This window comes from Prionailurus viverrinus, chromosome D1 (genome assembly GCF_022837055.1).
Source record: "Prionailurus viverrinus isolate Anna chromosome D1, UM_Priviv_1.0, whole genome shotgun sequence".
NCBI lineage: Eukaryota > Metazoa > Chordata > Mammalia > Carnivora > Felidae > Prionailurus > Prionailurus viverrinus.
The window spans coordinates 103,665,675-103,681,061 of record NC_062570.1 but is presented as its reverse complement, the minus strand read 5'-3'; the positions used below and the strand labels follow the sequence as shown (position 1 = coordinate 103,681,061).

Here is a 15,387-nt window from a genome sequence, read left to right as displayed (position 1 = left end):
GAAAAAAATCAGTGAGCCCAAAGTTCAGAGGAAGGAGTCTGGGCTACTTACCTACAACTGGGAATTGCCATTACCATGGTTGATTACAGTGCTATGATCCAGATTTAGCAAGGTCCACATAAAATGATCATTTTCAACTTTTAGAAAATGTTATTTTTAGCTATTCCCAACATTTGGCTTATTCACTGGTTTCTCTGTTCCAGAAGTAGTTTCATATGGTAAAATCTATTTAAAAAAAATTAACCATAGAACGATTTTGCTTTGTTCATCTTTCAATCCATTCTCTCCTAAGTACTCTTTCATATTTTGATGGTAAAATGTAGTGCAGCAGAGTATCTGGGCATGTAAAGAAAGTTATACTAAAGTATGGGTGTAACATTGACACTGAGGATAAGAAAAGGAAAAAAGCACAACAGTGCTGCAGAAACAGAAAAGCTCAGAGTTATGGGGGCACAGAAATATTACAGGGAGAAATTTGGTCCACCTAAGGAACACTGTGAGCAATAAAGCTGAGGAAGTATAATTCATCTACATTGTAGAGGCTCTGGATCCAAGCCTAAGAAATCTGTAGTTAGACAGGTAATAGAGAATCTCTGAAGGTTACAGAGTTAAGAGCTACATGACCTGAATGGAGACCAATCTGGCACACAATGGATTCATAAAGAGACGTGGTTTGAGAGTTGCAATTTAAGGAGATCGGCTGGGATGCAATTGTATATTTAATTTTAATAAGGACTTTAATTAAAAATGCTAATGGAGAAAGGTTGATAGGTTGAAGTGGGAATGGGGTAGGGGGAGGCACAAAATGAGCAGACCTTGAGCAGGGTAAGATGTAGAGGTAAGGAAGAAAGGCATCATGGATTACTTGGCATCTGCCCCTGTTATTCTACTGAAACTGCTATTGTTAAGGTTTCCAATGTCTTCCATGTAGTTAAGTCTAATTGACATTTTTCAGTTCCCATCTTATCTTCTGACAGTTGGTTTTCACAGTATCACACTTTCTTGGTCTTTTTTCCTACTTTCCTAGTTTCCTGTCCCCAGTCTTTCCTGGTAGCTTCTCCTCCTCCTCCAACTGTCCTTTAGATTTAAATGCCACAGCTTAATCCTAGCATCTCACCTTATTCTACATTCATTCTCTGTAATCTACTCTTGCCTGTATCCATCGTAAGTAGTCACCTTCCTTGGGTTAAAAAAAATTTTTTTTTTTTTAACATTTATTCATTTTTGAGAGTGAGAGAGAGACAGAGCATGAGTGGGGGAGGGGCAGAGAGAGAGGAAGACAGAATCAGAAGCAGGCTCCAGACTCCGAGCTGTCAGCACCGAGCCCGATATGGAGTGCGAACTCACAGACCGCGAGATCATGACCTGAGCCAAACTCAGGCGCTCAACGGACTGAGCCACCCAGGCACCCTCCTCGGGGTTTTAATATGTACTCAGTATAGTGAATGAGAGCCGATGGTGGTGCTTTAACAGGGAGGCATTGTCCACGCACAATAAAAGGGTTGCCTTTTAATAATTAAACTACAAATCAATACACAATGAAAATGCAGCACTACACAAAGTCACCTAAAAATGGATCTAGCACTTGGGCCAATCTAATTAACGACCAATAATAAGGAATATTATCATGTGGCTGCCACTGTTCTAAGTAGTTCATGTATATCATCTCACAATGAATTCTCAAAATACTCCATTAAGTACTTCTTACATACTTTCTTAATTTTGCAGACAAGGAAACGGAGACATGGAAAAGTTAAGAAAACTCCCCAAAGTCACATGGTAAATTCCCAACAAAGCAGAGTTCAAGTTCAGGCTGTCTGATTTTGAAGACTGTGCTCTTCAGCCATGATGCTCTTACGCTAAAGAAACCCTGAACTCACTTCTGTCCTTTGCACGCACTTTATCATCACACTATGCATCACTGTCTTTGTATAAGTAATATACACCTCTATATAATATCACTTTGGTTGTGATGTTACCGTTCCTTTAAAATTGCTTTTGCCAAGGCCAACAATGCTGAGAGGGGCTCTTACCTTTGTGTGCCATGGACTCCTCTGGGGATGTGGTAAAACATATATGCCTCAGGATTATTGGTTTTAAGTGTATAAAATAAAATAGGATTTTAAAAGAAGGCTTACAAAGAAAACTGTAATGGAATATAGCTAATCCACAGACCCCTCGAGCTAAAGCTAATGGATACTTTGTTTTTAATCATGGTCAACCTTTCAGTAGCACTTGCCACTACCCTTCCAGCTACCTTCTTCTAAATGAGTTTTTTAATGCTTTTTATTTTGAGAGAGAGAGAGAGAGAGAGAGAGAGAGAGAGAGACCACACAAGTCAGGGAGGGGCAGAGAGAGAGGGAGAGCGAGAGAATCCCAAGTAGGCTCCATGCTCAGTGCGGAGCCGAAAGAAGGGCTCGATCTCAAGACCCTGAGATCGAAGTCAAAGAGTCAGACCCTTAACTGCCTGAGCTACCCAGGCGCCCCTACCCCCTTCTAAAAGTTAAAACTCTTTGCCTTTCCTTCACTTCCACCACTTTTTTTCCTTCTTGGACTTTTCATCCTTCTCAGTCTCATCTGGGCTCTCCATACCTTACTTGAAATGGTGGTGTTTACTGGCCTGCTTCTCTTCTCACTGAAAACACCTACACAATCTCATCCATTCCCAGAGTTCAATTAGTATCTAAAAGTTAAGACTTTTATAACCAACTACCTATTGGTCACCTCCTCTTTAATTTCAAGACTTGTGAGACCCTCAGTAGAGGACATAGCTAAGCTGTGTCCACACTCCTGACGGAGGGAAACTAAGAGATGATAAATGGGTGTTGCTCTCAACTTGTCATAATGTGTTTGAAAACAAATACAGTGGTCAAACACCATGGTTCTGCCTACACCTATAGGAAAGGATGCATGAGCTATCAAGGGAATGCTGGCATCATATAATTCTCCTTCTCACAGAATCTCTTTTTTAATACTATGTCCACCAAGCAACTTTGTAATCACTTGGTCTTATGGCACAGTGCAAGAGTTTTAGTGACACAGAAAGGTCCAAAACAACTGAATATAAAGAGAGTTTTGGTGATGATATAGAAGATGCAAATCTGACACAAGCAGAGGTCTGACAGGCACTTTTGCAAGTGAGGTCTGCCCTTCTGTAAAGCTGCCCAGAGGCTGCCATATTATTAAGAACTTGCCCAGTGGAGGATGAGAGACCATGAGGAGGAAAACCATGCTGCTGGCCCACAGCCAGCACCGACTGCTTCACACGCCAGTGTGGCCATCTTGCCTCGTCAGGCCCTTTCAGCTGTTCTCTGACTGCAGCTGCCCGACTAGCCCAGGAGAACAGCAGAAGCATCCAGCCAACTGGAAAACAACATGGGATAATAAACTATTCTTTAAGACACCAATTCAGGGCAATGTGTTCTAAAGCAAAAGACGTAACTATGAGTCTCCATTTTCTCATCTATAAAAGGAAGGATTAGAGATGATCCCTAAGATCGTCTCCAACATAAAGAGTTCACTCTTTCACTCTTCACATTCGAGGATGCAAGAAACAAAACAACAGAAACAGATTTAGTGGGATGAATGTAACTAACATAGAGAGGGAATAAAAGGAGTATTAGAATTAACTACGGTTTTAAGTTTTAAATAGTGTGCAGGGAACTTCTAGTTAAACAGCAGATTGAATATATTTTTTTGGTCTGCTTCCTTCTAAAATGTCACTAAAATGACAGAGAAGAACTAAAAATGACTAAGAATCACAAAGTTAAAGGAACACAAAAGGAGACAAGAGCCCTATGATTTCATTTCAACAAAATTTTAGAAGACCTGAACCAGGATAGTGATAAAGACTTTCACATCAAATAGAGTTTAAACTTACACTAGGAGGCTGGGAAACAAATCATAAGTTAACACACACACACTTAGCCACTTCAGAAAGAAATAGGAATCAGAGTCACAAGGTGCCTCTGAAAGAGGGGATGCTGAGTAAGACTGAAAAGAGAGCAGTTGGAAGGTTTTAAAAGTTAGTGTCAACACGCGGTCCCTTTTATCCTTTGCTGCCATCAACCACCCCTCTGAGCAGAGGTTTACTATTTAGGAAAAGGTGAACTAGACAGGCCCTGGCATCAATAGTTTCAGGTAAGGGCAGAGTTGAAGTATTATTAGAGAACAGTGGTAATTAAATGGAACCAAAAATAATAAATGTTGAGGACCCTCCTCACTGACCTCCCACCCAACGCTATAACCAGAGATACAGAACTTCTCTCTGATGAAAATGAAATGGCCCATAGAAAGACTATGCCCACATCATCTCTTTACAGGGGACAGGAAGTCTAATCCATGCACAGACTTCCCAATCACAGACTTTACTCTAAAAATCAAAAGAAAGTTAGGGAACACCAAAAACTTGACAAAAATCTCTTGAGAGGCTAAATAAACAAATGGGAAAAACAACTTGAAAGAAATGGCAATTCAGGGAACAGAAAAATAATACATATACACAGAAACATACTTGTATATTGATAGGAAGTGAGTATGTCATTAAAGAATAGTAATACATGAAGAAAAAAGCTCTTGGAAAATTAAAACTATGATAGCAAGAATTAAAACCTTTAAGAAAAGGTATTAAGCTGAGAAAATAAAAGTAGAAAGGGTTAAGAAGAGGGAAAAAAGAACAAATTAAACAGAGAAAGCAAAAGCAACAGTTAAAGAAATAAGAACATAAAATCTGCTATAAATTGAAGACATGCATTGTAACTTAATTTGACATCATTTATGTGTTAATTTCATTTATCAACTAGGCTAGTGTGATGCTGTGATCTATAAGAAAAGTATGTATGGTCTTCATCCACAAGCTCCTAACTCAGAGTTGCCCAAACCCTTCAAAATTCCTAAGTGTTAAAAGTGTTTCTGGTTATGTTAATAACGTGACTTTTGGATCCTACCTAAGGAAGGGGGCTGGCTGCCAGAAGGTTGAACTTTTAGTCTCCCTCCCCACTTCTGGAAGCCGAATGGAACACCAATGGACAGTGATTTAATCAATCGCAGGAATTATGAAGGCTCTATAAAAACCCAAGGCAGGGTCCAAAGAGCTTCTGGGTTGGTGAACACGTGGGGATCTGGGGAGAATGGCATGCTCTGAGAGGGGAGGGAAGGGAAGTGTCACCAGATAGACCCTAAGACCTGCCCACTGGCTCATACTCTTTGACCTCTGTCTAGCATTTTTTCCTTAAGCTCTCCTTTCTAGCTTATCTCCTAACTCAAATGGAAACTGAAACCACCCCTCAAGCAATAGTAAGTGCCCTGATAGACCTCCAGCCAGCCCAGACCACCCAAGCCATTTGAGCGTAACTCCCTCTTGTAACAGACTAGCACCTGTGCACATGGACCATGGAGTAACCTCAAGAATGACCAACAACTATTGTTACCTAATTATAAAACTAAAATCTCCACCCAAGGAGAAGCCAAGCCTCATTTACATAACATACAATGTATGTACAGACATGTTTCCTTAAGGCATATATGTGACCTTATACCCGTCTCTACATATGACAAGGCTTCTCTATCTAAATATTCATCCTAACCCTAAATAAAAGGAACGCATTTTGGAGAGTCACGGCTTTGGAAGTTATTCCCTGTGATCACCTTATTTGTTGCAAATAAAGTTTCCTTTGCGCAACAACTTATGTGGTGTAGTTTCTATCTGTGACTCACCAAGGAATAAACTCATGTTGATTCGGTTGCAGAAGCTTCTCACCCCTTCCTTCACATCTTGCCCTACAGATCACTTTCACCTAGCTGTTTCTGAGTTATAATACACCAGTGATCTAGTAAGTAAAATGTTTCTGAGTTCTGTGAGCTGCTCTAACAAATTAACTGAATACAAGGAGGGGGTCATGGGAACTTGTGATTTATAGTTCAGAACAGGTAACAACCTGGACCTACTACTGGCATGTGAATGGAAGTGTGAGGGAATAGTCTTGTAGGACTGAGCCCTTAACCTACCGAATTTGATGCTATTTCCTTATAGACAGTAACAGAATTGAGTTGAATCCTTGGAATATCCTGCTGGTATCTGAGAATTGCTTGGTTGCTGTGTGGGAAACCCTCTTCTCCCCACCCCCACTATAGTGCCTAGTTGTTTGGTCAAACAGCCTAAATGTCACTGTGAAGGTCCTTTTGAGATATGATTAACATGTAAATCAGTAGATTCTGAGTAAACTACCCTCCATAATGTGGGTGGGCCTCATCCAATCAGTTGAAGGCCTCAGAGCAAAGACTGATTTCATGGAGTTTGGGTTCAAGATTACAACACCATCTCTTATCTGAATTTCTAGTCTGCTGGTTTGCCCTGTGGATTTTGAACTTGATAGCCACAATCACTTAAGCTTAAAGAATTTAAGCTAATTCCTTAAAATAAATCTCTCTCTATATATATTCTATTGGTTCTGCTTCACTTGAGGAGCCATAATACAGACTCTGGTACGGAAAGGGGTTCTAGAGGAAGAGAATGTTTTTTTAATATAGTGATTCAACAATTCTATACATTATTCAGTGCTCACCACAGTAAGTATACTCTTAATCTTTTCACCTATTTTACTCATCCCTGCACCACCTCCCTTCTGTTAACCATCAGGTTTTTCTTTCTTATGTATTTTTTAAAGATTCATTTTATTATTTAATTATTTTTTTATTTTTGAGAGAGAGATACAGTGTGCAAATGGGGAAGGGGCAGAGAGAAGGAGGGAGGCACAGAATCTGAAGCAGGCTCCAGGCTGTCAGCATGGAGCCCGAACTTGAATGCAGGGCTCGAACTCATGAACCAGGAGATCATGACCTGAGCCAAAGCTGGCCACTTAACCGACTGAGCCACCCAGGTGCCCCTAGGGTTTTCTGCACATAGTATTACATCACTGGCAAACAAAGTTTAGATGCCTTACCAGTTTAGATGCCTTACCAGTTTAGATGCCTTTTCTTTTCCATGTCTGAGTGCTGTGGCTAGGATTTCCAGGACTATGTTGAATAAAAGTGGTGAGAGTAGGCACCCTTATCTTTTTCCTGATCTTAGGGGGGAAAAGTGCTTGGTTTTTCACAATTGAGTATGATGTTAGCTGTGCGTTTTTCATGTATGGCCTTTATTCTGTTGAAGTGTGTTCCCTCTAAACTTACTTTGTTGCGGGTTTTCCTCATGAATAGATGCTGTACTTAGTCACATGCTTTTCCTGCATCTATTGAAATGATCATATGGTTTTTATCCTTTCTCTTATTGATATGACCTATTATGCTGATTGATTTGTGAATCCTGAACCACCCTTCTGTCCCAGGAAAAAAATTCCACTTGGTCACGAATTATTTTTCAAATGTATTGCTGGATTTAGTTTGCTAACATTTTGTTGAGGATTTCTGCATCCATGTTCACCAGATAAACCAGCCTGTAGTTCTTTTTTTGTGATGTCTTTATCTGGTGTTGGTATCAAGGTAATGCTGGCTTCACAGAATGAATTTGGAAGCTTTCCCTCCTTTTTTAGTTTTTGGAATAGTTTAAGAATAGGTATTAACTCTTCTTTAAATGTTTGGTAGAATTCACTTGTGAGGCCATTTGGTCCTAAGACTTCTGTTTGTTGGGAGTTTTTTTTTTTTTTTTTTAATTTTTTTTTTCAACATTTATTTATTTTTTGGGACAGAGAGAGACAGAGCATGAACGGGGGAGGGGCAGAGAGAGTGGGAGACACAGAATCGGAAACAGGCTCCAGGCTCTGAGCCATCAGCCCAGAGCCCGACGCGGGGCTCGAACTCACGGACCGCGAGATCGTGACCTGGCTGAAGTCGGATGCTTAACCGACTGCGCCACCCAGGCGCCCCTGTTGGGAGTTTTTTGATTACTGATTCAATTTCATTACTCATCATCAGTCTGTAAACATTTTCTATTTCTTCTGATTCAGTTTTAGGAGGTTATCTGTTTCTAGGAATTTATCTATTTCTTATAGGTTGTCCAATTTTTCGACATATAACTTATCATAATATTCTCTTATAATCCTTTGTATTTTGTGGTGTTGGTTTTTATTTCTCCTCTTTCATTTCTGATTTTGCTTGAGTTCTCTCTCTTTAATGAGTCTGGCTAAAGGTTTATCAATTTTGTTGATTTCTCAAAGAAATAGCTCCTGGTTTTATTGATTTTTTTTTTAAGTTTCTATTTTGCTTATTTCTGCTCTAATCTTTATTATTTCCTTCCTACTACTGGGTTTGGGTTTTGTTTGTTCTTATTTTTCTATCTCCTTTAGGTGTAACATTAGGTTGTTTGAGATTTTTCTTGCTTCTTGAGGAAGGCCTATATTGCTATAAACTTCCTAGAAGAACAGAATCTTAAGGATGAGCTTTCTGAATTAGTTCTGTGGTTTCTGGAATCGTTTCTTTAATTGATTTAAAGGCCCTAATGACTCTATTTTTGGTAGTAAAGAGAACACTGAAAGTCTATGGCAAAAAATCACCAATGGATACTCCTGATCAAATATTTCTTTAATAACAGACAAGGTTCTGGCCATTATGTAGTCAATACCTTAGAATATTTCAAGTTAAATGAGCAGAAAATTGGCTAGTTGTTTCTAATGACACTAGACAAAGTTGGGAAAGATAGGAATGTGCTTAGGGATTTAAATTCCTAGCTCAAGTACCATATAAATGACCTGAAAGTTTCTATGCCTGTGCTGAAAGAAATCCCGATCTCCTACAGCTACAGAGCTGAGATTGCTGGAAACCAAACCCAGAGTCTCACCAAGGCCAAATGGGTATAGATACTTCTGAGTACCACTGCTAGCAGCAGAGACCAACACTGAGTCCCTGATATGGCACCATTCCCTAGTGTTATCATCCAGCTACTTAATGGCAGGTTCATTATAATGGACCACCCACACCATGGAAGTGGCAATGTTTTGTTCTTTGTGGAATCGACATCTGGTTAAGGATTTGCCTTCCCTGCATATAGTGCTTCTGTGAAAAATACCATTTGTGGACTTACATAATGTCTTATCCCAGTCATGGTTTTCCACACAGCATTTCTTCTGAACAAGGAACTCACTTCTCAGCAAATGAAATGCAGCAATGGACCTATGGCTCATGGAATTCACTGCCCTTACCATGTGCCCCACAATCCTAAAGCAGCTGACTTAACAGAAGAGTGGAATGAAAGTAACAAACACCGGTGAGGTTGTGGAGCAAAAGAAATCCTCATCTATCACTAGAGAACATAAATGTCATAGCCACTATGGAAAACTCTTTGCTAGGCTCTTAAACATACATTTATCAGTTACAATCTAAAAATTCTACTCCTAGATATCGACCTAAAAGAAATAAAAACATTCATCCATTCAAAAACTTGCCCATCAATATTCAGAGTATCATTACTCATGGTAGCAAAAAAGTGGACCAACTGATAAATGGATAAATCAAATAGAATATTTCCATACAAAGAAGTACTACACAAAGGAATGAAAATATCGATACATGCTATAATACGGATTAACCTCAAAATTATGCAAAGTGAAAGAAGCCAAACGCAAAACACATATTCTGTACACAAGTCTGTTTATAAAGTGCCCAGAAAAGGAAAACCTATGTAGACAGAATTATACACTTGAAATAGGTGTATTTTATGATATATAAGTTGTGTCTCAGTAAAATCTTATTAATAATATGCATCACAGCACTAGACATAAAGGCCAATAACTAAAAGCTACCCAAATGCTAATCAACAGTAAAATGAATAAACCATGATACAATCTCACAGGGGAACACTGTATGACAATGAAAATGAACAATCTATAACACACACAACCTAGAGAAACCTTACATAATGGAAAGCAAAGAAACCCTACACAAGAGTACATGCTGTATTACTCCACTTATACAGAATCCAAAAAATGGCAAAACAAATTTGCGCTGTTCAAAGTCAGAATGGTGGTTACACTTGGGGGTAGGGATCAGGTTCTATTACTTGACCTGGGTAATGACTACATGACTGGGCTTGCCTTGTGAATATTCACAAAGCCATACATTTATGGTAAGTGAGCTTGTGCATATGTATGGCATATCTTAACTTTCAAAAAGATCACCTGTAATCCTAGGAAAAAAGAACAGAAATATCAAGTGTCCTTCAATCAGGTAAGGGTTAAATAAATTACAGAATATACATGTGTAGTAGCCATGGCTGGATGCCCACCAAGCATCTATTTGCCTCCTCTTTCCTGAAAGACTCGATCCCACTCTTAGACACATGGTGGGATTCCTGATCAGTGTAAGCTAAAGGCTTTCAAAGTATAGTCTGTGAATTCCTAAAGGTTACCAAGACCTTCTCAAGAGGTTTACAAGGTTGAAACTCTCCAAAACAACCTGTATTGGAATTTGGATTACATTTCATTTGTAGATCAGTATGGAGAGAAATGACATCTTAACAATATTGAGCCTTCAAACCCATGAACAAGGTACATCATTCATTCCATTTATTTAAGTCATTAATTTCATTCAAATGTTTTGCACTTTCCAACGTTTAAGTCTTTCATGTCTTGTAAGATTTATCCCTAACACCTATTTTTTGATGCTCCTGTAAATGGTATAATTTAATAATTTCAACATTTTTGTTACTAACATACAGGAATACAACGGATTTTTGTATGTTGATCTTGTATTATGTGAGGCAGCATCAAGATGCCTTGCAGATTTTGCCTTCAATCTTTTTGCAAACTGCTCTGAGGCCACCACGACCCGAAAATGTCTAGACTGAAAGACCAAAGAGGGAACAGCCCAACTGAGAAACAACAAGTTTCTGTATTTTAAACTATTGAACTTTTGGAAGGTTACATGGCAATAGATAAGTGATACAAGAGTTTAGGGAGAGTCACAGTAAAGAAAATAGGGTTTAGAAATTCTCAAAAGAGGCAAAATTACAAAGAAGCTAGGATACAAGTTGGGAGATTAACTGGGATCAAAACAGCAATGAGGTAGGCAGGCAGAAGAAAGAACCACAGTTACCTCTAAGAATTACTTGCACTGAAGCTAAAGGGGGCTTTGCCTTGATGTAGTTAGATCAATCTGGCTAGTTTTAATTCAGAGGAGCTTGATCCTTCTTGGACTTAAAAGGTCAGGGGGCATGAAATCATAGCTAACTCCTTTTTGTCAGAGGTTCTTGTCCACTCATGCTTCAGTTTGCTTCCACCAGGGCATTCTGCTGCATCTCTCAAGTGGTTGTGGCAGGAATTGGATCTCAACACAAAATAACTACTCTACATTACAAAATTAACTTATAAGTGTTGTCAGAGATGGTTTCTATGTAAGTTGAATCATAATGGGCAAACTGTTACAAAGTTATTTCTTTGTATGTAAGGGAAAGACTCGTTTATCTGATAAAACATCCCACAACTGAAATGAGTTGATAAGCCCATGGGCTTTCTGAGCCCATGTCACAATCCCCACACGAGGTATGTCTGCACTTCTAGAAAACTAGAACAGAGAGCAAGAACCACAGGAGGTCTAGGTATTTGAACAAGAAAAATAGTTTAAAGGATATGGGGCATTCCCAATGAGGAACTGGATGTCTGAGTAGATCATTCTCCTACTGAGAGAAATAATATAGCTCCTGTTACCTTAAGATAAAGAGCCAGGAACAAAATAGGACAGATAAAATGCTATGTACTGTCAGCCATTTGAGACATGAACATTATCGTAACAGTCAGAAACTTGAGTTTCTGAAACCTGATCAGACTACTCTGTATATTTCTATAATTAGCTCTTTGTTTCTCATAAATAATTAGTAAAGTCCATTTTGAAATATTCCAGCGTCAGCAGTATTAAGAGAAATCAAGGAAAGCAAGGCTCTTTTTTAAACTTATATTTAAGCCAACTTTAGAAGAGTATTATTGAATTTGTGAAGAATGCTTCCGTTAAAAGCGATCATATATTTGAGAGTTAAGACTGAAACTAAGTATATGCTCCCCCCCCCCCCCTTTTATTTTGCCTAGTGATTCTCCTTTCAGAGCTCTTTCCTATTCAAAACCAGTAAGATTTTAACCAGGGACACCAGGTTATCAGCCAGGAGACTCAAAATATTTCAAAGAATTGTGAAGACAATGTCCTAAGTAACTTCTCACATCATCCTTTGTACAAAAACTCAAATGGAAAAATTAAAGTTAGATTTTTTCTCAATGGGAGTAGGTAAAACAGGTGGGAAGCCTGTTCTATATAGTTAAGAATAACACAAACATTGTTTAAGGGTACTGGAAATGACAGGATAAGAAATAATCCAAGGTATTCCAACATAGGAAAAATGAAATAGTCTGATGAAATTAAAACTATAAAAATTGCTAAAAATAAATTCCAATTTTTAAAAGAAAGGAATACAGAGCTATAACATATAAATTAGATCAATGAACACAAAAATGGAGGATGTGATCCAGGAAAGAAATAACAAAACAAGCTAATATTTTAGTAATAATTCCAGATATTATGTTGATTATAAATTAGATAAGGCAAATAATCAAAGCTCTTACCAATTTAAGTAAATTCCCAGATCTGTAATGAACTTATTTGATGACTCTGCCTAGGTAATGTTTTCTAAACGTTACTACCCTGTAACAAGAAGAGTAACTGAAAACAGTAAAAGAATTCTGAATAAAAGGTGAGACCCAGAGTTTAATACAATACAAGCACTCAGTGCTCCAAAGTGTTTTCCACAAATTCTAATTTTATGAGCTATCCCTTAAAAAAAAGCGGGGGGGGGGGTATTATAGTCAATTAAGTTAGGGAGTTACTGCACATTTTGGTATTTTTATTGCTCACTACTCAACAAACAAAATCTGGGAGGCCCTGCAATAAAAAAAAAAAAAAAAACTAACACACTGATGACTCAAACACCTAGCACATTTGACTCTGTAAATACTTATTATTCCACGAAACACTTGAAACTCACTTTAGTAAACATTAAGATATTATAGTCTCCTTTTTTTTAAAATAAGGTTTCATCTTGGGCAGTTTTAGTTGGAGGTTTGAAAGTAGAGAAATTAAAATTAGTGGGTAAAGTAACACTGGAATTATTAATAAACTACATTGCATTGCGGCAAACTATCACTATACTTATTACCATAAGAATAACATTAGTTGAAAACAGAGAACAGAATGAAAACAGAGAGCAAAGTTAAAAAGGAACCTGCTAGGCTCCATCCCTCAAAATTTCTGCTAACACTCTTGGAAGCTGGCAATGGTAAACTTTCATGTTTCAAGTTTTTCCCTTTTTGCTTCTTCTGTGTGGAACGCTCTTCAGCTATCTACACGCACACTCAGGTCTCAGTTACATAGTCACCTCAAAAGGGGTCTTCCCATGACATCGTAACTTCATCAAACTCTGAACCACATTATTTTAATCAAATGTTTCATTGCACTGATTTGATTACCAGCACAACCTAGTACCTAGAATGCTGCTGGACACATAATGCGATGCTCAACAACTACTTGTTCAATGAATTAATAAACACTATCTTTGCAAATCTCCATTTGTTTTTATATATTTTCATTTTCCATTTGTTTTACATATACCTATCTGGGTTAAATAAATACAAGAACAGGAACCAATACAAATATGTTTCTTTACTATTTCAAGTGTAAAACAATCAACATGGCACTTTGCAACTTCATAATTTTAAAACAACAAGTTGTTTTTTGTGTGTATGCAACATTATTTGTTCAAACATGTCCAAGGTTCTTATCTTTGACTGAAGGAAAGGATATAGTTTCACGCTGTTTGGAGTAAATAAGAGTTAAAAACAATCCTGAAAACATCTTGTCAATATTAAGGAAACAGAATTAGTAGTACCTCTAGAAAATATCAAAAACCTGCTCAAAATTTTGAGTAACTTTGGAATGAGTTGAGTTACTTCAGTTAAAATGCAGCCAAATGAACATGAAAACTATTCCAGGGGCGCCTGGGTGGCGCAGTCGGTTAAGCGTCCGACTTAGGCTCAGGTCACGATCTCGCGGTCCGTGAGTTCGAGCCCCGCGTCGGGCTCTGGGCTGATGGCTCGGAGCCTGGAGCCTGCTTCCAATTCTGTGTCTCCCTCTCTCTCTGCCCCTCCCCCGTTCATGCTCTGCCTCTCTCTGTCCCAAAAATAAATAAAAACGTTGGAAAAAAAAAAAAAAAAAAAAAAACAAAACTATTCCAGAGTAACAGAACAACTTTCTGAGAAGTTAAATGACAAGAAAAAGGGTAAGAATCGAGGTGAATTTAAAAGCATAGGGAAAAGTGACCACCATAGCCTCCACTTCTGTATTCCCTGGTCTAGTTGTTTAAATGTACGTAAGATACAGTTTTCTTATGTTCCTATATACTGTTCAGAGTTGAACAGCCACAATGAAGAGATGAAAATGAGGGCTGGAGAGTATCTATTTCTTCAAAATTTTACAGTTACCTTTTACTGAATGTTCACTGGATTTTCAGGTATTGGTATTATTTGCAATAAAAGGCAGAACTTGAATTCAAGTGCTGAGCTCTAACTAGAGATTCGGAGCATTTATTTATTTATTTTTTTAATTTTTTTTTTTTCAACGTTTATTTATTTTTGGGACAGAGAGAGACAGAGCATGAACGGGGGAGGGGCAGAGAGAGAGGGAGACACAGAATCGGAAACAGGCTCCAGGCTCTGAGCCATCAGCCCAGAGCCTGACGCGGGGCTCGAACTCCCGGACCGCGAGATCGTGACCTGGCTGAAGTCGGACGCTCAACCGACTGCGCCACCCAGGCGCCCCAAGATTCGGAGCATTTAACTAATGAATTGAGTGAACTGATGGAGACTGAGCTACTCAGAATGCAGTTTAATCTCTCCACAGCTGCACGGCTATGTAACAAGCCAATTTCTGGTTTAAGACATCTATGCAAAGAGCAATTAATTTATCTCCAACAGAGATTCAAAATTACCACCACATCCTCCAAGTTCTCCTCAAGGCAACCCCAAATAATTTCTTTATACATACTATTTAGACACATCAAACAACTTTAGCTCTAATAAAGGCAAGCTGAGGATTTTGTCTTTTGTTTTAATAAAAACTGCTCTGATACTTGATTGCCACCTGTCTACGTTTTCTTCACAATATAACATTTCAAAATGATCTCTGAATAAGGAACGTTAGACCTTCCATTCTTGGCAGACTCTATTTTCCAAGTAAGAGCAGCAAACTGGTCATGCAAAGTTTTCTACACAAAAAAATTTGCCTAGGATAAATATTTCTGCCTGATATGAAATACTAGCCTCAGGTTCTAAAATTCAGAGGAAAAAAAAACCTGGCAACTGGTATCTAATTATTTACAAAGCAGCCACCAATTTAAGTCACTGGTTCCTAATCACACTG

General features: G+C 38.4%; 1 protein-coding gene across 3 annotated transcripts in view; it reads right to left on the bottom strand.

The window, feature by feature from the left end:
* Positions 1–15,387, bottom strand: part of ZFP91 (ZFP91 zinc finger protein, atypical E3 ubiquitin ligase) — a 47,336-nt gene that overhangs the window by 24,413 nt on the left and 7,536 nt on the right. The window lies entirely within an intron of this gene.